This window comes from Pleurodeles waltl, chromosome 3_1 (genome assembly GCF_031143425.1).
Source record: "Pleurodeles waltl isolate 20211129_DDA chromosome 3_1, aPleWal1.hap1.20221129, whole genome shotgun sequence".
In the NCBI taxonomy this organism is placed as follows: Eukaryota; Metazoa; Chordata; class Amphibia; order Caudata; family Salamandridae; genus Pleurodeles; species Pleurodeles waltl.
In genome coordinates this window covers 100,357,336-100,380,837 of record NC_090440.1, presented here as the reverse complement: position 1 = coordinate 100,380,837, position 23,502 = coordinate 100,357,336, and the positions used below count along the sequence as shown (strand labels likewise).

Here is a 23,502-nt window from a genome sequence, read left to right as displayed (position 1 = left end):
ATAAGTGTTGCCGTGCTATTTACATGAAAGCTAAAACCAAACTGTGGTTAAAAGCATGAGGTCTCAAATAAGCACCTATAACCATAGGTACTGTGAGCCTGCTGAATTTTTCAAAAGCCAATCCACATTTTCTAATACAATGTTGACGTTTCGACCCCAATCAAAGAAATTAATTCAGGCGGGTCATCATCAAGACAGAATATTGAAACAGGAAGCTCCCTTATTTGATTGTACTCAGACACATCCTAGTCATGTTACCAATAAAACTATAGCAATTCGCCTTCCATTTCATGTAGCCCTAGTGTGTTGTTAATAATACCACTTTTTTACTTTGCCATCCATGGATTCACCGTGCTGCTGAACTACCAGCCTGTTGCGTAGGCTCTCATTATTCTAATGAGACTACTGGATTTTGAGCGGCAGAATCGCCCGCGGTGTGGGAGGCTGAGTCCAACCCACTACCGGTGACACCTGTGGCTCCAATCCGGGTTTTGCTCCGGCTAACTAGCAGTGCCTCATCTCTACCAAAAGATAGTGATGACTGGACAGCCGAGCGCATGACATACTAGGCTTCTCAGGGAAGTCGTGGTCACTCATGTCGCATCCGGTTCTCTCATCTGCTATTCGGTCTCATATATAAATGACAAACAGAGTCAGTATATGTTTCAATAATGAGTTTAATAAAACAACTGCATCTTAGATAGCAAAGCGTGAGCTGCAATAACCAGGACGACACAACATGACAGTATTAAAATTGTAACGAGAAAAGTGAAGCATAAAAACAACGCTATCATATTGTCACTATGATCGATGGACTATTTCCCAACTAGATGGTAATTGAGCACAGCATGTTAAGCTCTAATTCTGCCTTTCAGGTTCCCCTGGGAAGACATCAACTCCCATACCTGAGCAAAGGCCTGTGGTCTGCGTTAGCATCTGTAGTGAAGCATTCAGCAATCATCATACAGTCGTGGTTCCCTGGCTGGAATCTCCCCCCCTAACGTGTAAGGGACAAGTAAGTGTTTATATAATAACACAGCTGATGTTCGGAGAAAATGTCCCTTCGTAAGGATATGTATTTTCTATTAATGTTGGAGACTAAACTTCTACCACGTTCACCGGCAATGTACCGAGCTGCAGCCTTGAATGAAGCACAGAGTGATCAAGAATGTCTTGTTTGAGAACAGAGTGCTGGCTTAGACAAAAACAGTTAGATAGATGAAAATAAAACAAGACCGTAAAAATGGTTATTGTAATAATATTAAAGCAAAGCTGAATAAAATATATCTAGGTTTAAGTGCACAGCTGCTTAGTGTGTCAAAATAACGTGCATGGAGCTATAACTAAAATGTCTACACAACAAGCCTAAGCATTTAACCTGATTATATCAGGGCTGCAGATCCTTAATTTTAATATAGGACCATGCCAACATGTTTTAAAAAGGACTTTAAACAATTGGCTCTTTTTCATGGAATGATCCTGAAGCCATTAGATGGCAAAGTAAAAAAGTAGTATTATTATTCCTACAAATTAATACCTTTCAGTATTACAGTGGTTCAGATGGTGGTCACCAAGTGACCCAATGCGTTGTGTGGAAGCAGTCGTGCCAGGCTACTAGGGGATGACCTGACAAGAAACCCCACAGCAGTAGGGCAAATTACTCCTTCCCCATCCCGTGCCAAGAGGTGTACGTACTCCCTACGGTACACCCGATCACTGAGTGTCAAGGACAGGGTTGGAAGGTAAACAACCTAGCCAACCTTTCTCACCTGCAAGGGAAATAACAACATTTTTGTAATCCGTTTCCACCCGGATTTTCCAGTAGTGAAAGCCCGAAAGAAGATATTTGTACATCAACATGGCCAGTGCTTAATTTGAGCCGGTGGTCTCCAGTAGGGTCCACCAGCAGCCCCGGCTCCTCCATTAGGGCTGAGGTGCAGCCCCCCCCCCCCCCCGCCAGCAGCAGTCGCTGCAAATCCTTTAACAAATGAAATGATAATTACCTAGGTTTATGATTGTTTTGTTTGTTAAAGGGGCGGTGCCATGGGGGGTGATGAGGATATGAGGATAAGGGGAATGCTCTCCTCTCAGTGCGCATGTATGTTTGGCCTGCCGTTACGGGCCGGCCAAGCATACATGCACAGTAGGCTCGCTCCAGCCAGCAACACAGTTGCCGGGCTGGAGGGAGCAGACACAAGCTTCCAGTCGTCCTTGGAGCGCCCTGGCTGGGCACTCCCAGCCAATCCAAACGCTGCTTTGAGCAGTGTCAGGATTGGCTGCAGGATAGGCTGAGAGTCTGTGTCTGCAGCGGCGCAGCAGAGAAGCAGGTAAGTAATTTAATTCTTTTTTTTTTTATTAATTCGCCTCTCCCCTGTGCCCCCCTGCACTCCCTGCTCTGCCCTAACAAAGCCCCGCGAGCCACCGCTGTCCACCACCACTCTTTTGTAGGGACTGACTTTTCCTCATCAGATTTTGACACAGAGCAAGAGATTAAAAAAACTTGAGGTGGTACCAGGCACCTCTGGGCGCCCGATCAAATATCTGGGACCCCTACACGTATTCTTTTACAAATTAAACACTGAATATGACTTCAAAATGTTGCAAAACCTGAAAAACTGTGAGCAGTGAAATCTGACGGTTCTCCCTTGAACTCTTTTCTGATGCCTATGGCGTGCCTAGGATTTAATACAAAGCTTGCGTTACTAACATTCACCTTTCGTGACTTATTTTAATTTTACTCAAAGCTCTGGACATATTCTGAGCTCTGCTTGAATGGGTCGCGGGTAAAACTCACTGTCCCAAGTTATGTGTACGTTGGTTGTCTCCCCCCACCAATGGCTTCAAAACAGATCATTAAGGTGCAACAGCGTGTCATAAATCACTCGCGCGGACACTTCGGGAGGCGGTAAAGCAACGTGTGAGGGACGAGCGCTTTTCTTTTCTGTCAAGGCCGCCTTTCCCCGTGACTCACGTTTACAGCTGCGAATAATACCAGTCCAGAATTCCATTGAATGTTGTTTATTAGCGCCTTGGCCACGCGGTCGCACGTTAATAACCTCAACGGCTTTAAATAATACAGTGTGCATTAGAAGCGGGGGCGTAACAAAGGCCCCCGCAGCCCAATCGGTGCGGGGGAGGAGGCGGGGGTGCGGACGACAAGGTCCAGGGGCCCCCCTCAGCACAGTACCTGGCCTGTGTGAGTCCGGAGGAGAGCCACCTCCATGTTCTGTGCAGGGGGGATCCCTTTCATTTTCTGATTCTAGAAGCCGGGTGCGCATCAAATATGTTTCTGTTGTGAGGATTGCGTGTGCGTGTGGGGGGGAGAGCTTGAGGGGGGTAGGAAGCCTTGTCGTTGCTTTTAGGAACATAAGTGACAGCACGCTAGAGGCAAGCAGCGTGAGGGAGTGTGAAAAGCCGTGGTGGAGGTGTGGGAAGGACTGTGTTGAACTGTGAATTAAGCCTTCCGGAAGTGTAATATTATTTACCTCAGCCTATAGCCTTTGCCGTAAATCCTGTGTTACTCAAGATGACGGCATTTCAGCTATACCGACCGGAGACATGAATTTCTTTTGTCAGAGCAAAAATGGTGGGGGGGTTGGGAAAATAGGAGGCAACGGCAAGGGAATTCAAGCGGGAAATACGTACCACGCTCCACGGTAATTTTTCTACAATAAATACGGACACATAAAAACACATTTTGCATTGTTTGCGAACGGCTTCGGAGACTGCTGTCTGGAGAGGTGCTATAGCTTGCAATTTAGGTCCCGATGAATTCAAGAGTGTTCCGGCTATTGGAAATAGTAGATTTCAACATTACCTCCCGTCCCTCCCTCGCCTTCCTTTTAACCAATGAGGCCTCCTGCCTCCCCCCTAGATCCTCCCTTCCCCTTTCAAAAACCCCCCCCACCCTTATCCCCTCCTGTTCTTTTGTCTAGCCCACGCTAGACGGTTTTCTTTCCCTTTCTTACCTGCACGGCGGGGCCTGGAGGTCGTCGATGGAGGCACTCCTCGGGACGCGGAGCTCCGCGAGGAGTGCTACGGCTGGGGCGCGTCTTGAACGAGCAGCATGGTTGCTCGAGAGGCGTGTCCTGGAGGCCGGCTGACGGGGTCAGCCGGCCCTCTGTGGCTGGGGCGTTAGTTTCCGGGTTTCCGCGCCGCGGAGCCGCGAGGACCGAGGAACTTCAATTTTTGGATGCTGGTCAGGTAGGACGGGCGTTCTGCCCGTGGTTTTTTGGATTTTTACAAGGATTGTGACCTTTTTAGGGTTTGGTGGAGCCCTGTTAGGGAGGACCAGGGTCCTATATGTAGGGTAGTGTTTTGGAATGAAAGGCAGTGTTATTTTGGTTACCATGCCTAAAGCTCCAGCAAAGAGACGTGGTTGTCTCTTCTTCCTCCTCGGAGGTGGGAGGGGAGGGTAGCATTGCTCTTCCTGAGAACCCACAGGTACCTGGCAGGGGTACTCCCCTCATGTCTAGTGAGGAAGTGCAGGATATGGGTGAAATGGCTGTCACCAGGGCACTGCAAGCTGGTGTGGCCAGGACTGATCAGTCTAAGCGTGCGCAATCATCGGTAGCGGCAAGAAAATCCTCATCGGAGAGTGAGGATGAGGCCCCATCAACATCATCTGGGGGGAAATAGGTTTCCAGAAGAGGTAATGTGGGAAGTGATGACACATGTTCGGGACAGTTTAGGTTTCCCTGTGTTTCAACCTACAAACTCAGAGTCTCATTTATTTCCTCAAATATCAGACGCCTTTTATGTTTGCCATGCCTTTCCAGGGACCTGTGAAGGATATGGTGTTTCGTGAGTGGAAGGATGTGGAGAAGGCTCAGGTTCCACGATTCCTTCAGAAACTTTACTTACTTGAGGGTGAGGGGGTTTTTCCTCCTTCAATACGCCTGGACTCTATTCTGGCTACTCTAATTGGCAAAACGGCAGTCAATCCGGAGGATTGTGTGCCTACGTATGCCACAGACCGTAAAGTGGATTCAGGTCTTAAGAGGGCTTTTGCGGCGGAGAATCTGGCGCTGAAGGCAGGGATTTATTCTGCTTCTGCGTCACAATCATTGGTTCAAGGCTTTGATAAACTGGCGGTGGCTGTACAGGAAGGGGCGGAGTGTTCGGAGCTCCTGGCTGGTATGGAACAGCTGGCCAGATTATTGGCGGATGTGTCTTCAGATATAGGGGGTTATTACAACTTTGGAGGAGGTGTTAATCCGTCCCAAAAGTGACGGTAAAGTGACGGATATACCACCAGCCGTATTACGAGTCCATTATATCCTATGGAACTCGTAATACGGCTGGTGGTATATCCGTCACTTTACCGTCACTTTTGGGACAGATTAACACCTCCTCCAAAGTTGTAATAACCCCCATAGTCCGTACTTCGGCTCTGGCATCTGGGTCTTTGATTAGGGCTCGTAGGTCCCTCTGGTTGCGTTCATGGAAGGCTGATCCAGGGGAAACGGCGGCCTTGTTGAGACTGCCGTTTGAGGGTTGTAACTTGTTTGGAGAACTATTACCATCCATACTTTCCAAGGCGTTTAAGGAGCGGAAGCATGCCTTACCTTATAAAGGGGTTTCTTCTTCGGGTAAAGGGTGGAAGAAGCATTCCAGATCTTCTCCTACTAGGGTTGCTAAATCCTTTTCGTTTAGGAGACGGCGTTTTCATCCGCGTTTTTCACCTAAGAAGTCTACTCCTGAGACCCGGGGTGGTTTCAAGAAGGGGTCCTGGCATTCGCTGTGGGCCTGGCAGAGGGCCGGTTGGGGGATGACTGTGTCACTTTCTTTCAGCTTGGGAGGACAGTGTAACCGATCATTGGGTACTAGACATGGTGACCAATGGTTATGTCATAGATTTTGTGGCGGTTCCTCCAGATTCCGGGGTGCATCCCACACCTCTGCCTTCAGAGGGGTCTTGGAGTGGAGCATTATTGGACGGAGTGCGGGACTTACTGGTCATGGGGGCCATTTCCCATGTTCCACTAGACGACCGAGGTCAGGGCACTTATGCGGTCTTGTTTCTTGTGCGGAAAGTTTCAGGGGGATTTTCAACCGGTGCTCAATCTGAAGGAGGTGAATACCTGGATCAGGACAGTGCATTTCCGCATGCTGTCCATTCGGACTATTTTTCCATTGGTCAGGCAAGGGGATTTTCTGGTGTCACTGGATCTGCCGGATGCTTACCCACACGTACCGGGGGCATGGTCCTCTCAAAAGTTCCTGAGGTTTGCTGTGGGGCAGGATCATTTCCAGTTTTGCGTTCTGCCTTTCGGTCTGAAATCTTCTCCCCGAATTTTCAGGAATATGCTGGCTCCTCTAGTGGCTTTGCTTCATTCAGAAGGGGTGTTTCTGCACCCTTATCTAGTCGACATTTTGATTCATGCCCATTCACGAGACCTTTTGCAGAGGCAGGTGGCCCAAGTTCTGGGGGTCCTGCAATAACACGGGTTTTTGATTAATTGGGTGTAATCAGACTTTGTGCCGTCCCAGGATCTGGTTTTTCTAGGGGCTCGGTTTCAGCCTATTCCAGGGTTGGTGACTGTGTCCGAAAAGCGGTTGGATGCTCTCCAGGCTTTGGTAAAGAAGGTATGGTTACTGTCTGCTCCCCGAGCTCTTCTATGGTTGCGACTGCACATTTGGCGTCAGTGATATTTTGGGTTCTTGGGCACGTTTCCATCCCCTGTGCTTGATGACGTGGTTCTTGAGTAGGTGGGATCCAGGGTCCGGTTCTCTGAAGGACGGGGTTCCAGGGTCCGGATTGATTCACAGAGAGTTGCAATGGTGGTTGGATGCAGACCGCCTGAGGGTAGGGGTGTCTTTGTCACCTCTGAGACCCGTGGTGGTGACGACGGATGCCAGCCTCTCCGGTTGGGGGGCATGGATGGGGTCAGCTCAGATTCGGGGGTTTTGGTCCCCTCGGGAGGCGAGTCGGTCATCTAATTGGCAAGAATTGCGGGCTATATTCCTTGCTCGGGTCCATTTCCAGGATTCCCTGAGGGGGTTGGCGGTTCTGGTTCGCACAGACGACTTAGTGGCCGAGGCTTATGTCATTCGGCGAGAGTGGTAAATGTTCGGGCGGATCTACTGAGCAGAGTGATTCCTTCCTCTCAACTTTTCTCTCTCCGGAGGTCTCTGTTTCGGCATCTGGTTCGGCTTTTGGGTCTTCCAGTGCTGGATGTGTTTGCGTCAGTAGAGAATGCGATAGTGGAGTGCTTCTGCTCCCGGTTTCGGTGTCCCCAAGCATGGGAGGTGGACGGGATGTCATGTCCTTGGCCGCAGGGCCTTTTATATGCGTTCCCTCCGTTTCAACTATTCAGGGCGTTTCTGTTAGGTGCCAGTGGCTTTGAGTTCTACCTTGCTGGCTTCATGGAGACGTTCAACTTTGCTTTCTTATGGTAGACAGTGGAAGGTGTTTTCGTCTTGGTGCTTAAGTCGTGAGTTGGATCCTTCCTGCGCTTCTCTCTTTGAGGTGATGCAGTTCCTGCAGGACGGTGCTCGTTTAGGGTTGTCAGTGGCTTCTCTTCGGGTACAGTGGGCGGCTATTCAGGCATTTAGGGACCATGGCGTAATCTTCAAGTTGAAGGGCGATTGATGCCTGGATTTTTTCAGGGGCTTATTAATTTATTTCCTCGCCCGGTCCGTTCTTTTCCCTCATGGGATCTGTCCTTGGTTTTGGATGTGTTGACGGGGGCCCCTTTTGACCCATTGGGGGACTATGATTTGCGACGTCTATCTTTGAAGACGTTCTTTTTGGTCGCCATTACTTCGGCTCGTCGGTTGGGGGAATTGGGGGCATTGGCATGTTCCTTTCCTTTTTTGTAAGATTTTTCCCGATAGGGTGGTTCTGGTTCCGGTGCCTTCCTTTATTCCAAAAGTCAATTCTTCGTTCCATTCCAGGCAGGCGGTCATCCTTCCTTCATTTTGTCCGGATCCCTCATCTGGGGAGGAGGTCCGTTTGCATTTGTTGGATGTACGTAGGGTTTTGTTGGAGTATCTGCGGGTGGTGGCTCCTTTTCGTACAGGGGATTCACTGTTTGTTACTTTTGGTCCGGCGCGCTAAGGTGAGAAACCTTCCACGGCTTCCTTGAGTCGGTGGGTTCGATCTTTGATTCTGTTGGCCTATTCCTTGAAAGAGGTGGTTCCTCCTCTAGGGATTCAGGGGAGGTCTTCCAGAGGCATGGCGGCGACGGTGGCAGAGCTTCAGGGGACTTCAGTGGTGGAGATTTGCAGGGCCGCCACTTGGGCTTCTCCTTCGGCGTTTGTGCGTCATTATAGGCTATCGGACTTGGGTGGTTTGGAGTCGGTGTTTGGTCACCGGGTCTTATCCTCTATGAGATAATGTTTGGGATGTTCTTGGTGCAGGATATTAACTAAGGGTCTTGCAACTCGATGTCCGTCTCCGGTGTGTTTTTCTTGCTATGTCTCATTGGTTAAAAGGAAGGCGAGGGAGGGACGGGAGGTAATGCTTCCATTTTCTTACGATAATGGCATTACTCCTAGTCCTACTCCCTCGCCTTCCTTTTCCGTTCCCTCCCACCCTCCCGGTACGGACTGTCCGAGTTGCGGCTTGGGCTTGGTTTTTGTACAGGAGGGGATAAGGGTGGGGGGGTTTTTGAAAGGGGAAGGGAGGGTCTAGGGGGGAGGCAGGAGGCCTCATTGGTTAAAAGGAAGGCGAGGGAGTAGGACTAGGAGTAATGCCATTATCGTAAGAAAATGGAAGCATTTCTATGTTCACTACGGCGGGCGGATGTTAAGTTATGCTGTGCTGTGACTTGTTATATGTAGATGGTGAAGTGAGCAGGAACTGTGGGAAACAACATACCTAAAGATTTTCTTATTTTCCAGAAACAGTTTCTATTTTTATTAAAACATTTCTATACTGCTTATTGAAAAACACATGGTTCCTAAGCACCCTATTTTAGCGGCATATTCAAGAGCCCCCAGCGCCACCTTAGCTCCACCACAGCGTCATTTTTTTATTAAAGTGGCTTTTCTGTCACGCCATATTTACAAAGTGGGGCAACGCATGCATTGAGCCACTTTGTAACCCCTTCCACCATATTATGCGTGCGCCAGGCATAATGTATGCAAGAAGGACGTTCCTGTGCTAGAAGGCCCGCAAATACGACGCAGTGAAATTAAAAAGATTTCACTGCACCATTTGTAGCATCATTTTTAACGGCTGCTTAGAGTAAGCTTTAAAATGACACTCCCATAGGAACCTATGGGCCTCCTTTCATGTTGCTGCACTAGCATCAACATTTTTGATGCTAGAGTAGCAAAGCTCCACACTAGCATCTAAAGTTCTGATGCTATTGTGCTAACGGCCGTTATGGTGTGTCATATCATGAATATGGCACAACCATGGTGTCGTTAGGTGCTGGTAGGGGAAGAGCAAGAAAAGTGATGCATCATAGCTGATGCACCACTTTTTTAGGTCAAGCATGGCAGCGCGCAAGCCCTGCTTTTCTGACATTTGTAATGTATCTGGGCTTTTAACCATGCCCATCAGTACCACTCTTTCATGGGCTTGCCCTTCAAAAATGCTTTGATGACATAGCTAAATCGTTTTTTGTTCCTCCTCGGGGAGGTTTTGTTACCACCTTGGCCATGGCCCCTGTTACATGGCTAATTGCACTTTTGCCAATAAGTTTGACTGCGAGCGAAATTCTTTTTCCTTTTGTGTCTCTCTTCACGCTGGTACTAATAGTAGCCGTAATGCTGCGAATCAGCTCGCTTATGTGAAACTGCTTTACTTTTATTTTTCAAGTTATGTGGCAAGAAAAGTCCGGTTAGGAGTTTACAACGCTAATAGCTCTATCTCAAGCAAATGTGAGACCCATTGCATTGCAAAATGCTTGTCTTAAATATGGGCCTTAGTTTTGGCCTGCGAGGAGCCTACGAGGAGGGGGGATGCTGTCCTGCATTGTGGACAGACTGTCCAAAGACAGGAGCAAACAGCCAGCAGACACTTGCAGCAAGGACCCCCATTCATCCCCTGCTCACCGGGGAGCCTGCTTTTTGGGAACGATGTAAACATGTTGAATGGGTTGGTTTGCAGGGTTAGAGACTGCTTGGGAGACAATATATGTCTGCAATTAACTGTAATTGCATCCATTAACGTCAAAGCGTTATCACTTAAAAAAATACACATACAGCCTCTGGGTGCCCCAGGCAGCCTTGCTCCAGCCTTTGTTTTCAAGTGTTAAAGGCACTTACCAATTAGGCTTTCCTTTAAGCACTTTGGATTTGATGATCTACTTTTTACATATATAGTTGAATATATATATATTTTTTAAACATAGCCTCTTTTAATTCGTGTTGGAGGAATATTCTGTTAGAAAAGGAGGAGGTCAAGGATAGAAACGTCGTAAAACGTGGTGGAAAGAGTCTGTGAGCTAGAGTCCCATTCCTACCAAAAAGTGCTTGGAGGAAGCTCTGGAATATTTAGAGAGCAGGAAGCAGGTCTCCCTGCAGGGTACAGTTAGTCAAGATGCTACTCAGCATGATACCGCCCTGAGGGAAACAAGATCTCTCCGTGACCTTGTGTAACTCTGTTGTGTAACTCACCTCCGTGAGGTGGGCATGAGAGAGAATGCAAGAGGGTGAGAATGAAGGGATTAGGGAAAGAATGGGCAACAGATGGAGAAATACAGGAGAGAGGGAGGCGAAAGACAGAGAAAGAGGGTGGAGGAGAGCAACAAAGCTAACGCAAAGATTGGTAAATTGTGCGAAGATTGAGAGAGAAAGATCCTTTAATATAGGAGCTTAAAGACCACAGTGTCTAATTTCAGTCACCAAATGTACCTACTAGAGAGATCTGTGTGCATCCTGCAGACAAGACTTTCCGGCCCGTTGAGTGGGCTCAGTGGGTTAATGCACCTACTGTAGAGATTTGTGTCCGGCATATTAATCACAGGTTCCAATCATAATGATAAAAGGCAGTAGGTTAATGCATGGATTACTGGGATCTTTGTATCTCTTGTATGTCACAAGTTTTGCTTCTAGTAAGATAGCTCCCGCCGCAGAAAGCACTCACTGATTCTGTTTTCAAAAAATGTGGATGTGTTTAAATATCAATGACCTATGCTTTAGAAAGCAAATGACATGTGTAACCTCCAATTAAGTGTACAGATGTGCAAAATATTGTATCCAAAAATACCTGTAGGCAGGGCCACTGGATTTATGCAGCGGAAGAGGGGCAAATTATGCAGCAGGGTTGAGTAAATTATACGGCAACAAAAAACAAATTATAGTGCATATTGCAGCACATTTTGTAATAGTATTACTTCATTATTTCGTCATTTTAAGCATGGAATCACTCCCTGGGCATTGTTTGCAACTCATTAGCCCCAACTTAACAAGCTAAATATAACAATAACCAACAGAAAGGTGACCAGTCAAGCTTTGCAAAAGGCCTTCCACCACGTTCTGCTGAATTTTTTTGTAACTTTTGAACCCTCTGAGATACAATTTTTTTTTAGTTAAAATTTGCAGATTATGCAGCAGATGATGGATTATGTGGAAAATGTGGCAAATCTCTAATTATGCAAAAATCACCACAGCTGCACAATCGCATAATTCCGGTGGCCCAGCCTGGAGGTGAAAAGCCTGCAAAATATTTAGAGTATATTTTGCTCGACTTATCTATGCCGCTTGTTTCATAAACTTAGTCTTTGGCACCTCTCTACAAGGTTTATTTTCACACCCACAGGAGACACAAGTAAACTTAATTCAAGGTGCCAGAGCTGAATATGAAAGACATGTTGTTGTACCCCCCCTCAGAACCTCATCCAATACATACCTGAGGTGCTGTCAATGAATTTGGGTCACTAACAGGAAGCAGTGGTAATCCAAAACAATCATTCATTAATAATTTACACGCTCCTGGCCACTCGAAGGGAATATGAATTTCAACATATTTATTTTAAAATACCAGGATTATTGAAAATAATATTTGGAACATCACAGGAGCTAAAAAGTAGCTGGTAGGAATTGAGTTATTGGTTAACTGGGGTGTAAACCTTACTCAAACACCAACCATAGTCCTATTCAGGGAAAGTGTCAGGGAAACCCTAAAATAACCTTTGCTCACCCTCTGGTAGCTTAGCACAGAGCAATCAGGCTTAACTTAAAGGCAGTGTGTAAAGTATTTGTGCAACACTTCGAACAATAAACAGTGAGACACCACACAAAATAAATCCACACCACGTTAGAAAAATAGAGTAAGATTTAATACATAAAACAAAATCCAAACAACAAACGTCCTATAAATAGACCTTGAGTTATGTGTTTTTAAAGGGTGCACTGTAAAATAGCACTTAAACATGCCAATTGGGGATAAGCCAATGTTACCATGTTTAGGAGAGAGAGCACACACACTTTAGCACTGGTTAGCAGTGGTAAAGTGCACAGAGTCCTAAAACCAGCAAAGACGAGGTTAGAAAAGTGGAGGAGGTAGGCAAAAGGATGGGGGGAAGACCACCCTAAGGCTGTGAGGTCTAACAGCAGCTAAGCTTTTGAGATAACAGTGAAAACAAGGACAAATCATAACATCACTATTGATAGCCCTTAACACTTTCTCTGTGCTATCTCTAAGCACTAAGCTAGTTCTACCAGATGAATAAATAGGAAGCCAGAGTTTTGGAGGTGGTGTGCATAATACCTGGATAACATGGTTTGTTGCCTGTTTGGAATAGCTTGTCAGTTATTTCTAGCACAAGAGCTAGGCGATTGGGTCTACCTAATAACACAATCCTGGCACCATTTCTTGAAGGCAGAATAGTATGCTTTGGAGAGTCTTGGAGCATCTTGCAGGAGGCTTCTTCAGTCAAGATGGAATCTAGTGCTGTTCTCTTGTGGATCTGCACCTGTGACCTGGATAAAGTTTCTCTCCTTACTAAGTGGTCAAGTGGTAGGCATTATATATTGTGTCTTATCTAAGATAGAATTTCCAACTTTACTTTAGGAATGTCTTGAGTCTTGACATGATCATATACATAAGTGGATGTACTGTTAAGATAAAAATAAGTCAATATAGACTACAATTTTTGTGTTATAGTTGTTATTTGACTTTGAAAAAAAGGCATGGGGGTTTGTCTATGTCGTTGATGAGAGGATACAGTTACTCAGGAAGATAGAGGCCACCATGTTTTAGACCTAGGAAGTTAAAAACCACCATTTGCTGCGTATGCCAAAAAAAGAGTCTCGGCCTACATAAAACGGAATCTGCATTTCTGTGTTCAAGAACCTAAAACCAAAATAAAGAAGCTTAAAAGCCAGTGACAACAATAGATAAAATAATAGAATTATAGAAGGAAAGAGTCATATGATTTATGGCATTCCTGTAACAGTCTATAAACTAAATATTTACTAAATCATCACTGAATGTGTTTTTGAATGATCTTGCTTATCAGACATTTCCATTACACATTTACGTAATATAAGCACATGCCTGAGACATGCACTTGATGAAATAGAAATTAATCATTTGCTACATATTCAATAACAGGTCTTCAAACTGAAATGAAAAAAGGGCCTCTGCGCTGGAGGACATGGTCCTTACAAACCTCTGGCTCCACCTCTACATTCACCGACCCCAACCCAGTAACCTCCATTGAACTCAGGACTATGGTTCCTATCTTTGGATAACTGGTTATGTATTGTGTTACTGGTTATCAGTACATTATGTGCCAGTGTGTTTTAAGCACTACTGGTTCTACTTAAAGAAGATAGGCTACTTCAAAAGGATGCCACTGTAAAGTGTGCCCGAGGGCAACAAAAAACCTCAAATGTGCCCATGGCGCAAGAGAATCGGAGAGGCAAAAGTTAGTAAAATGTTATATTGCCTGGGGATCTGGAAATACTTGCATCTGAGCTGCAATCGTACATTGTGCGTGATAAAACCACAAACAGGTCCATTGCGTTATAATATATCACCACACAGCATAAGAATGAAATGGCCGAGTTACTGCACACTGCCAAGTTTTTGCTGCATAGCAGGCAAACTAGCAAACATGCAGTAATATATTCTAATATAATGTGAAAGTAATCATAATTCAAGGTTAATGTTACAGGCTACCCTGTAGCGGTTTCAGATTGAATAACACCCCTTCTCCAACGACTCATGAAAATTTCGGAAACCGTGTTAATATCCTTTAATTATAGCAATTATCGTTGCAGATTATTATAACTCGGAGCAGCACAACAGGATGCAATTCACAACATAATCATAAAATTGTGCCAATGCACGTCACCGACACCAAGATGTCACTGTTTCCTTTCCAACTCCATTTAAAGATTTTTTAAATGCACAAAAGCACGTACACACATACAGCGCCTTGGGTCGCTGGAAAATTGCCCGTACATCCTCAGGTAATTCTACCTCATTAGTTTCAGACCCCTTGCCATTCTTAAAATGGGCTCAATCATTGATGAAACTGCCAGGTGCACACCCTGGCACCATGCCACCTCAAAACAATAACATCCAGCAACAAGGTACACACATTAGTTCACTTGCATTGTGGATTATGTCTGCACTATGAGAAATTGATGGGTATACCAACTGTTTTGTGAGGGCCTAGCATAGCCTCCTTGCAATTTAGGGCATCATGTGTACCCCAAAAACACTTGCCAACACAAAAAAAAAGCAGTGTTCACAAACCTTCATTGACCCTCACAAAAACTAACTCTATGGCTAGCACACATTTACCAACATCTTTGGGTCTGTTTGCCTCACCCTAAAGAACAGTAGCATGTGCATGGGTAGCAGGAATTCTCTGATATCCAAAGGGCTAATCCCTATGCCAATTAGGCCATTACCATTTTCAAATAGGCTGCTCGTGGCCCATCTGTTTGTCTGAATTCTGCCACCTCAATTCGAACAGCACTAAGGCCCTCATTACGACCCTGGAGGTCTACTTACTGCCAGGGTCATGGTGGCGGTCGAACTGCTGCCAATGCATTATGACGACAGCGGTAGTGCCGCGTTTGGACCACCAGCACTGCCAGTTTTCCTTCACAGGAGGGTCTGGCGATGCTAGCGGTCCTAATCTGCCAGGGCAGTGCTGGAAGCAGTGTCACCCTGGGGATTACAACCCCCCTCTCTGCCAGCAATTACATGGCGGTAACCCTGCCATGTAAAAGCTGGCGGAGACGGGGTGCAGGGTGCCCCGGGTGGCCCCTGCACTGGCCATGCACGTGGCATGGGCAGTGAACTTTGCGATGGGTGCTGGTGCACCCTACACACTACAGCATTGCCGCCGGCTCTATTACGATCAGGCGACAATGCTGTAGGCCATTTTCTGCTGTTCCCGCCCACTGACCCAGAGGGAAACTCGCAATGGGGCCGCCAGGGAGGCGGCCACACTGGCTTCAACCTACCCTTTAGGACTTTGGTGGACAGGCTTTTCCATCCACCGAAATCATAATGGCCCCCTAAGTGTCACTAGTGCAGAGTGGGCACTATTACCATGAGATTTTGATTCTTGCTGGCTGTTGAAATGTGTTTAGTGGTCTTGACTGACCCTCCCAAAACTGCATTCAGGTATATTTTCACATTGGACGTTCTTTACGTTTAGGTCAGGTATTAAATGAGCAGGCCATTTCACCTTACACTCTGTTTCCATTGGCAGTTAATTTCGTATTTGCAAACCTGTTCTTATGTTGTCAGTTCTGCACATGATTTGAGCACACGTGTCACGGTAAACTCTGAATCACAAAGCACACAAGGTTCTGGATGCCAAAACCCTACGTTCTTTTCTGGGATTCATTAGGAACTACCATTGGGAATAGTGCTCGGTCCCGAGAGCTGATGCACATTTAAAGTCAATAAGATAATCTGTGCCTTTATGCCAATAAAACACGACTGTAAGTGTGCTTTTTTTATTTTATTTTCAGATTACTTATAAAGCTCACTAACATTTATAAGTATTGTTGCACAGTGCTTGTGGCACTTTAATTTCCAAATTAAGTGATGAAAATGTTCTCAAATTAACAACCTCCGCTGTAGATGCTTGTGCAGAAAGAATGCACAGCAATGGCCCTAATGATAGCCCAATGTTTAAGTCCTCCTCGTCAAACTCTTTGTTCTGTAACGTAAGATCTGAGCCCAGAGACATGCTACGTTTTAGCTCAAAATGTCCTTCCTCTGAAATCTCACACTACCATTCTTTTTGTCTTATCCTTAAAGCCCTCCTTCTTTGGCTTCGGCAGAGTTCTTCATCCTTTCCTCTTCCTGTATAGTGTTGCCTTCACGTGCTCCCTCGCGGTAATACAGATATTTGTGAACGCTAGTGATGACTATTTACCAATCTAACTGCATTACTAGAATATTTGGGGAATCTTCAACTTTTCTAAAACATCATCAGGTGCTGACGGAAGGACATGGCTGAAGATCACAAGCCATGCACAGCCATACATACCCAATTGCTCTGCCAGTGGAGAGGAGGTCAGAACACAGTGCTGTGTCACAAAAAAACTCTGTGTATTGAAGCTTGCTGGCGGGTAACTGGGAGAATACACCATTGTCTGCCTTCCTTCTCTCAGAATTGTTTGTTACAGCAAACTAGGCTCAGTATTCTCCAGCATGCAACAAGAGTCTTAAAACCAGACTAAACATAATGCCATGCACATACAATGTGATATGAAGCAGACTGTAGGCACATCTGTGTACAGTACTTTTGTCCACAGATCATGATGAAGATCTCCAATGCCTGTCTGGGGTGACTTTGTGTAGGTATCCGCAAAAGAATACAACTGCCATGCACAGGAGGTCACCAAAAACTGTGTCCAACTGAGAAGAGCCTCAAACAAGCAACCTGCTCCTATTCTAATGCACGTCTGACATGGTTGTATGTTTCAGCACAAGCGAGGAAGAAAGGACCCTGCAAGGTGTAGGAAGGCTCAGAATAGGAGAGACAAAGCCCCTTGAATCAAGGGAGTAATGCAGACCCCTGCAGTGTGGTATGATTGGAGGTCCCAATCCTTCAGGGTTCCCCATTCAGCCCAAGGCCAATGAACAGCTATGAGATACAGGAGACTCGATGCAATTTAAATAAATTAGATATATTTCAAGTGTCCAACACAGCCCACTGGTGAAGTGTGGAACAGTGCAGCCTCCTGCTACCAGTTCGGCTCCGTTATGTCCAAAGTATATTCTACATTCCATATGACAACATCGAATGCACGTTCCCTGCCATACAACATGCCCCGTTTTTTAAATAAAACACAAAAGTAATAATAAGAACATAAACAGTAAATAACTAATCAAATAATAATACAAACATAAGTACAAATCTACTGGGTATTACAACCTATTACTTTAACTTCCACTTAACCAAAACTACTGAATAAATTTTAAACAAAACTCCAATTGCCATTCGTTTCAAAACATAATCGTTCAATTTATCAGGAAATGTGATATTTCTTTTTGACTGGCATCGTACCTTGTTTTTACTTGGAACATCCTTGGAAATATCTTCCAGCATTATTGTTAACCCTGTATATTGTGACTTAGCCAAAGATGTTTCCTCATGTACATTTAAACTACCACCCACACTATCACTTGGAGCATCTGTGGAAACCTCACCCCGCATCAGTGCCAACTCTGTGCTTTCTGATTGAATTAAGAAAGTTTCCTTATGCATTTGTTATTGAACTAAATAGGTTTCATCATACACAGTTTCATCACCAACCACATTATATGTCTATAGGAAAGTACCCTCTTTTATGGCATGGTTACCTCCATTTTCTGCCTCTTGTCAGTGTGTTTGACTTTGTCTGCCGGAATCCCGCCAACCAGGACCCCAGTAGTTTTGCTCTCTCCTGTAAAATGTACCTTTTACTCCCCACAATTGGCATACTGGTCCCCCCCATGTAAGTCCCTAGTAAGTGGTAGCTAGGGACCCAGGGAAGTGGGGCTTCAGGGGATCCACATGGATTGCAGCAGTTATTCTGCCACCCATAGGGAGCCCATACAAAGGGTTCTGCAGGCCTGTCATTGCAGTCTGCATGAAACGGGTGCATGCACCCGTTTTCCCTACAGGTCACTGCACCAGGTCACTGTAGATCACCCATATGGTAGGACCTCTCAGCCCAGAGGGCAGGGTGCAGGTACCTGAGTGGGAGGTCATCCCTGCACTAGCAGAGGTGCCCCCACAAACTCCAGATTCATTTTCCTGGACTTTGTGAGTGCAGGGATGCCATTTTATGCATTACTGTACATAGGTAACTACCTATGTCCAGCTACATAATGGTAACACCAAGCCTGGGCATGTTTGGTATCAAACATGTTGGAATCATACCCCAATACTGTTTCAAGTATTGGAAGTATGATTCCAAGCACTCTGGAGGCTCCTTAGAGGACCCTCAGCATTGCTACCACCGATCTTACCGGTTTTTATGGGCAGCCCAAGCTGCTGCCACCCCTCGGAAAGGTTTCTGCCCTCCTGCTGCTTGATCAAGCCCAAGGAGGCATAACAAAGAATTTCCTTTGGGAGAGGGATGTAAACACCCTCTCCCTTAGGAAATAGGTGTGACTGGCTTGGGAGGGGTAGCCTCCCTAAGCCCCTGGTATGCTTTGAAGGGCACATTTGGTGTCCTTCGTGCATAAACCACTCCACACCAGTTTGGAGACCCCCAGTCCCTGCTCTGGCACGAAACTTGACAATGGAAAGGTGAGTGACCACTCCACTATCCATCACCACCCCAGAGGTGGTGCTCAGAGCTCCTTGAGAGGGTCCCTGGGTTCTGCCATCTTGTTTCCAAGGATGGCTTGGAACTCTGGGAGCATCTAAGTGGCCAGACCAGGCAGGTGATGTCAGAGCCCCCTCCTGGCTAGGTTGCCAATCCCCCTTTCAGGGATATTTACAGTCTCTCTCTTGGGTGAGTCCTCAGATTCGGCTTCCAAGACTCAAGCAGGATTCTTCTGCAACCTCCACTTTGACTTCTGGCCACTGGAACTGCGACTGGACCCTCCAGGAACCAACAATGCTGCAATCAACGAAGAAGACTCTTCTGCAACTAATTTTTCATGACTCCTGGCAGCTTTGCAACATTTCCCCAGTCGTGCATCCTCAGAAGACAGCAACTCTTAAGCCTGCACAAGAAGAAGAAGAAGGAATCTCTCTTGGAATGAAGGAGTCACTCCCTTGAAACCGCAGGCCCCTACAGAAAGGGACGACTGGCTGTGTGGATCTCCCCTCATCTTGAGCTGCATGGATCCTGCATCACGGGTGGTGGTCCGGAGTAGTCCTCTTGGTCCTCTCGGCCAGCTGTCTATTTGTTGGTGGTAAGCCTTCGCCTTCCAATGCAGGAGTGTACTCCTGTGCACTGCGTCTCTTGCAGCTGCCAAGGCTTGTTTGCATTTCCTCTAGGGGATCTTCAGGTGACGTGTAGCTCCAGCCCCCAACACTCCTTCCTGCAAAGCACAGCCTCCTGCATGGTTCTGTAGCGGCATGGGATCTTCTTTTGGAGTGCTGTGTGGGCTCCTTCTGTGACTCCTGTGTCCCCGTCCTGTGGGACTCCTGTGGGTGCTGCCTCTCCTCCTGTGGACTCTCTGTGAAGCTGAGGGTCCCCTGTAACTCCCCCTCCTGGGTTGAGTCCTCCAGGGCCTTGCTGGTCCCCGGCACCACCACTTTTCCACTAATTGCGAGTTTGCCTTTGTCAAGGCGTGTTGGTGGAATTCCTGAACCAACACCCATCTGCAATCTTCACTCCAGTGTGGGACACCTTCTGTATCCATCAGGAACACTTCTCCGGCTCCCGGGCTACAGTGCTGATCTGTTCTTCATCACCTTCAACCAACTCCTGCAATTACAGCTGAGGGTTGCCCAACTAGTATTTTGTGGTATTGTGTTCCAAAAATAAAGTACCTTTATTTTTGTATAACTGAGTGTTTCTTTCATTTGTGTAAGTGCTGTGTGAATACAGTGGTATTGCATGAACTTTTCATGTCTCCTAGATAAGCCTTGGCTGCTCATCCACAGCTACTTCTAGAGAGCCTGGCTTCTAGACACTGCCTACACTTCACTAAGAGGGGATACCTGGTATAAGGTGTAATTACCTTGGGTACCCACCACACACCAGGCCAACGTCCTACTATGTTTTACCACCATTTGTCAAGTTTTCTGGTGAACAAGAACCATTAGAACCACCACCAGAAAATATTTGTATAGGCACATCACTGAAATGAAATTCAGCATCATTTATAGCTCTGAACAACTTTTCCTGACTTGGTTTAAGAACCACAATGGAGCTCTTATTCCACCACCCCTTCTTGTGTAGTAACACTGCACCTCCTGAAACTTGATTAACTGGCACAGGTGTCATGAATTTTGATGCACTCTTGTAACCCACACTCAGTTTTGAAATATGCATGAAGACTCCCTTTTTAAACATCTTGGGTTTAACACGATGCACACCGCCATGATATTCTTTACCACTAACTAGCTTAGCGGTCAAATAATTTTTGGACCTTTTTACAACTTCATCAAATCCATCACTCTTGGTAATAGATCTACAAAAACAGGTGTCATGAATGTACAAATTTCTCTCCCTCTCAGGTAAAAAGGGGGAAAGCCCTTTCTTAGGTAAAATGAGGAAACACCCGCAGCCGAGTGTTGAGCAGTATAACTCCAAAGTTTATCCATGAGGAATACTGTACCATTCCGGTTATTTGCAAAAGCAGCCTATATACCATCTTTCAAAAATCTGTTAGCCCTCTCAACTTGCCCATTGGCCCTGGGACAATACAGAGGGATCCTCTCAGCTTTGATACCATGCCTTTCTAGGAACTGCAACATTTTTGATGAGACAAATTGCACCCTATTGTCCGACATGAAAACTTTTAGGAAATCCTTCAGTTGGAAAAGTTTTATCCAAAAACGTCATTATCTCATCGGTTGTGGAATTACTCATAAAAGTGTGATAGATTCAATTAGAAAAATTATCAATAAGCACAATCAAGAACCTATTGTTTTGTCTCAATACATTATATGGACCAGAAAAATAGTTAGAAACTTTATCCCATGGCTTATTTGGCACTTCTTGTGAATGCGGTGCTTCCAACGTTTGTCCGAATTCACACAGATAGGACATGCATCAGTAAATCTATCAACAGCCACATCTTTACCTGGCCACCAATAGTGTTGTTTGAGCAATTGTTTAGTACTAGAAACCTCTGGATGCCTATGGTGAGCCAGATCAATCAATTTGTGTCTGAGACCCAACAGTGGCACAAACAAATCGTGTCTTAACAAAATACGGGTTTCCACACTAGACACTTGCACAAAACTTTGCAAACCTGGTTCCAAATTTCTACTGGGCAGCCATCCCTTTAAGATGCTGTTTTACAGTTAACAAGTGTTCATCCTCCTCATATATCTTCAGCCATTCAGATTCTGTTACAATACCTCCATATTTGTCCAATGCATCCAGAACTGCAACAACACCCTCATGCTGATCCAAAATTGCCTTATGTTCCTCAATATTCTGAGGTCATCTGGATAAACAGTCAGCTGTCACATTTCTACCACCAGCTATATGTTGAATCTCAAAGTTAAATTCTTGCAACCTCACAAGAAGCCTCACTAGCCTCAACAAAGCTTATCCTGATCTGACACCATCCATCATATAAACCAAGGCCCATATTTATACACTCTGTTTGCGCTGGATTTGCCTAATATATTTTGGCACAAATTCGGCACAAACCTTACTTCATATTTAAACTTTGGCGCTAGACCCGTCTAGCGCCAAAGTTATGGAGTTTGAGTCATTTTTTGTACGTGAAAACCTACCTTGCGCTAATGACATGCAGGGTAGGCGTTCCCGTGCAAAAAATGACTCTAAGGCATGTGCGCCTTATTTATTCTCTGGCGTCCAAATGATGCACAGGAGGAGGCGGGCCTTAAAACAAGGCTCCCAGCCGGATTTGCAACGTTTTTTAATGCCTGGGTCAGGGCAGGCGTTACGGGACCTGTGGGCTCATTTCCATGATGGCTAGCACTGATTTGCGTCAAAAAGCATAAATATGGGCCCAAGTGTGTATGACCCATCAGCAGAACAAATGGTGGACCCACAAGAAGTTCTTCAACTTTTCAACAGCCCAAACACAGGCTAAAGTCTATCTTTTTTATATAGTGCTATAGGGTAATTCTGCACCCCTTAAAAATTTAGATATGAAAGAGATCGCACCTTCTTTATTGTTAGAAACGGGGTTTCTTGTTGGTCACGGTATGCACCTAACACAGGCAGAACCCACCAGTCTAGTCAGGGCAAGTCAGTTACACACCAAAGATAACCTGTTTTCACCCTCTGGTAGCTTGGAGCAGAGCAGGCAGGCTTATCATCAGAGGCAATGTGTAGAGCATTTGTGCAACACACCCGCCCAGTAATGCAATGAACACACCACAAAAGAGACTCCACACAGGGTTCCATAAAAATATATATACAGTATATTTTACATTAAGCCATACCAAAACGACATAAAACCTAAATACTTTGCCAGTTATGCAACTGTAAAACATCACAGTGCATGTACTTTTAAATGTATTACTCGTTATTCTGATCAAAACAAGATAAAACAATAAAAATCACATCAGTAGTGCGAGGAATGCAAGTTAGGTTGGAGAAAAGTGCCTGAATCACCATATACACTGATGAAAACATAGACACATTGCACCTGCACTCCTATTAAACTTTATATGGTAACCAAGCACAAAACATAGGGCACAGAAGCACCTGTGCTCCTACTGCAGTTAACTCAGTAATCACCCCTTGGGTGATAGGTTTTTACGGTAATTCCTTATGATGGTTTTTACGGTAATTCCTTATGAGCGTCCCTGCGACAGGGATCCCACTGGAGGACTTCCCCCACATTGGAGCAGGGAAAAAAACAATGCTCCCCGGGGTACATCCCAAAAAAGAGGGGAGGAAGACCCTTATTTTAGAACCTTGCAGACAGATCTCGCTGGACCCTCTGCATTCAAACTCCCCATCTGCAGCTGCCTAGGAGTGTGCGGTGCAGCTACGGAAAACCCAATGCAGCCCATCTCAGCCCGGGTTCCTCTGAGGTCTCCTCTAACCTGGGAGCATTGGTGGGCCTTGAAAGCGGGGCCCACAGCACCCAAACCCAAGCTTCCTCTGGGGGGGAGGATCCAGCAATGCTGGTTACACAAGGTTTCTCCTTGTTGCCTTGGCAGTGTCCCTTCGGGGGAATGCAGTTCGGTGTACACAGCCATGTAGCCCAAGTCCTGCGGGTGAGAGATGGTCAGCTCTTTGGCGGGGCAACGTCTTGGGACCCAGGGAAGACTATGCCTCCCTTTGTGTACAACCCGGAATCAGCCATGCACTGATCAGGGATTGAAAAAGAATGGGGGGCAAACACACGTCATCAGTAGGAATCCATCACTTTCCATGTGCTGGGTTGCAGCAACCTTCAAAGAGTGCTCGTACTTCAGATTGGCCAAGAACTAAGCACTCATATGCATTGTCTGGGAATGA

At 45.9% G+C, this 23,502-nt stretch overlaps 1 protein-coding gene across 2 annotated transcripts in view; it reads right to left on the bottom strand.

Annotated features, from left to right (window-relative positions):
- Nucleotides 1-23,502, bottom strand: part of NELL1 (neural EGFL like 1) — a 3,335,977-nt gene that overhangs the window by 1,963,766 nt on the left and 1,348,709 nt on the right. The gene's annotated exons all lie outside the window — the stretch shown is intronic.